Source organism: Pinus tabuliformis, chromosome J, assembly GCF_031772625.1.
Source record: "Pinus tabuliformis cultivar Carrire ecotype Pingquan chromosome J, CPIR1, whole genome shotgun sequence".
NCBI lineage: Eukaryota > Viridiplantae > Streptophyta > Pinopsida > Pinales > Pinaceae > Pinus > Pinus tabuliformis.
In genome coordinates, this window is record NC_142295.1 from 615748580 (window position 1) to 615752391 (window position 3812).

The window sequence follows — 3812 nt, forward strand, 5'->3', positions numbered from 1 at the left end:
TGCATATGCAATAAACAAAAATTTTATAGTTCCATAAATCTAAGGAGAAATAAATTTATTAGATCTATTGCGATGAACTGTCCAATGGAATATCCATCGGATTTTACAAAACATATTGGCATCAAAGCAGGTTTCTTTGAGTATATTATGGGCAGTTGCATGGGATCTAGTTTCGTTAAGCCAATAGTCACAAAACCCCAATTATGGCCAACGAATATGCGAATAAACCTCGTGATCCCTTACATGAGAGGTTTGTGTGGCTGGAAGCACAAGTTGCAAATATAAACCGTAATGTGATCCCACTCATGGAAACACCGACCAATAATCTTGGGCTATTAAGAGAAGATGGGTGTTTTAATGCAGAGTTCTAATTAAAGGGGAGATAAGGAGATCAAGAAGAAACAAAGAAGTAGTCGAAGAAGGAAACCAAAAAAGATCAATTGAATTTGAGTGTCGTGAACCATTCATAGTCCTTGTTCAAAATGGAAGTGAAGGTTGACATCAAACTGTATCAAGGTGAGATTGATGCTTTAAATTTGAATCGTTGGTTGCACACTTAGAAGTTTATTTTAATGCTCACCATATAGAGGAAGAACATAAGATTTCATTTGCTTGGTTGAAATTAGAGGGCCATGCCCTAACTTGGGGGGAAAGCCACACAAAGACCTTGAGGTTGGAGGCAGATCCTCCAGTGACTAAGTGGGAGGATTTAAAAACTTTCATAGAGTCACAATTTTACCTTATCAGGTATGCAGAGGACCATTGGATCTAATGGCATTACTTCAAGTAGAAGTAGGGGTCAAATGTACATTAGTGCACCGTAAAGGTTAGAAGGATGGCCATAATGTTAAGTATCTCTCCAAAGGATCCATACGTACTCCTCAAGTATCAGGGGTGTCTACACATCCATTTGTAGAAGCAAGTGATGTTGTTCAAACCTAGATTGGTGGGTGAGGCTTGTGTACAAACATAGTACCTAGAGAACATAGGCTAGAAGGGAAATCAAGTGGGTTGAAGTAGAAGGAGCACCAAGACACTTACAAGGACGAGAAGAAGTAGTGGAAAGGGTGATAGAAAATAATATGACAACCACAACATACCAGTGTAAAGATCCTAGCAACCACTACAACCATTGTAATATTAACATCCATACAAAGGAGAAGTTTTGGAAGTTGCATATATAGCTTAACTAGAAGAAAAAAAAGAAATATAATAAGAAGTCTCTCATGGCCAATGGTTTGAGAAAATAGGTTGAAAGAAACTCAGATGTGGATGATAAGATCATTTGTACATTAGTATAGAAGGCAGTGTATCTGACTAACATTTAGCAATAGGAAGAGAGCAAAAGTACCAAACCCTTCCATATAAAGATACAGGTCAAGAATACAAATATTGATGCTATATTCATCTCAAGATCACAAGAAAATCTCATTGCAGTAGAGCTAGTCACAAAATTGGGATTGGAAGACATGATCATCCAAACCCATATCCATTGGGATGGTAAATAAGGATATAGAAATAAAGGTAACCAAACAGTGCAAAACTAGATTTTCTATTAGTGTTAATTTTATTGATGAAGTAGAACTAGATGTAGTTACCCTTGATGTATGTAGAGTGTTGTTTGTAAGTCCCTATATGTACATATGAGACTCAGTATTCATGCATAAAGAAAACCAATATCGCCTCATCAAGGATGGAAAATCCTTCACCATCAATGCACACAAGGGAAAGCTCAAAATTATGCTTGTAAATGCTAACCAAGCCTATAAACTAATTAGTTCTAGCAAGAATCACGTGTTACTATTTTGAAGAGGAAATCAATGTGTAGAAGAGTTATTGAGAGCACAATGATCATTGTAGGGGTGTACTAAGAAACATAAAGCACTGAAAGAGTTGCTAAAAGCATATAGGGATGTGTTCCAGGAGCCTATAGGGCTACTTCCCAAGAGGGAAGTGGAGCACGAGATTCAACTATTGTCAGACTCCCCATTTCCAAACATTGGGTTGTACTGGTAGTCTATTATAGACGCAAGTGAGGTAAAGAATTGGTTGCAACAACTACTAGAACAAGGTGTCATTCGACCAAGTACCTTACCATGTGGATCACCTATCATGATTGTGCCCAAGAAGGATGGGACTTGGCAGATGTGTATTGATTATCAATGGGGAGGCCTTCATTCATTAAGTGGCATGAGAAAGAAGAGTACAAGCATTGCAAAACTCTGATCGAGAAACGGACAACGCCATTGCATTCGTGGCGTCGAGAAGTGCTGAAACCATATAAATTTTGTCAAATTCTGACAAAGTGAAAATTTGGCCCTCCTGCAAAATTCTACCTTGAACTGCGTGCACTCCCTCCTCTGCCTCCTTTGCCTGGGGACACTGTCAAACTGTGTTTAAATAAAAAATGGATGGAAAATTCTTCAAGGAAACCATTATAGTGCAGTTGGTGGAAGGTCCGGTTAATATGGAGGAGGTTGGGCAGTGAAATCTCACCTCCTCCTTTTTATATATAACAGATTCTTTTTTTACATTTTACAAACGAATTTTATTTTTAATTAGAATGTTTGGTTGGGTCGAGCTCACCTTGGGCAGCTCACCCACCGTACCTTCCTCCCGCTGGCTCCACGCATTAAGTGGCTGGTGGCTTGTTTTGGGTTGGGTTCGTGCCCTAAGGGCTGGCCCACCCATTTCCCCATGTCGTTTGTTTTATGTACCCTCGTGCTCCGTGGGATGGTTGTGGTTCCATGGGAGGGGCCGGGGGTAGTTGACCGCCCCTCCACCAATATAAATTTATTGTTATGGTACGGGTTAGGGTGCAAGGTTGGTGGCCGCCACATCCGCCCCAACACCCCCCCCCCTTCCCTTTTTTATATATTTTTTTGTTTTTCTAAAACAAACTGTGCAATTTTGAAAATTCGTTTTTTGACCGAATGAGTCATTTTAATGAGGCAACAATTTTTCCCGGAATCTAGCTGGAGTTGGCCAGATTCCGTTTGTCGGAAAAAGTCCAAATTTTTCCTTCATTAATCCTGCCCAATCATCAAAAACTTCAACCCAACTTTGACTACCTCTATCTCCTTCATCTGGACTCGGATTGGAGTGTCATTCGCACAATTGGAATCAAAGCGACGAGCACTTCAATCTGATGTCAAGTTCATCGTATTTCCGCCATTTTGAATTTTGAGCCTTTTCCATGCCACTGGTGTCTGGAGATCCACTTGGATCACTCACCCATATTGAGAATGTGTTGATTGACTTTAGCCATCAATCAATATTGATAATCAAGCACAAATTTTAGCCCTCCACCTACTAACAACAGTAACTTTCTAATCCTTCATCCTCATCCACCATAGGAACCATGTGCTTGTTGTAAAACTACTACCTTGTCCCTGAATGGAATCTTTGCATTGTAAGGGTCATATGGAAGCCATTACAAGGTTTAACATAGAGAATATGTTTTTGGGGGGTTTAAGGGTTAAGGAATTTAGTTGTTAGGGGGTTAGGGTGGTTTATAGGTTAATAGGGTTATATATAATGCATCTTATATACAAATACAAATATAAAATATATAACAAATAAATAAATAAAAAGACAACAAATAAAAAATAAACAAAATTCAAATATCAAAACACTCTCACACCAAAACTCCAACCAAATAAACCCAACCCAAACCTGTTGACCACAGTATGATTGATGCACTAACTAGTAAGGAGAGTGCATATAGGAGCAACCCACTAAAATTTGCATTAGATCAATCCCATATTTTAGTATGGAGCGAGCAAAGAGGAGGAACGCACTAGAAATTGCAT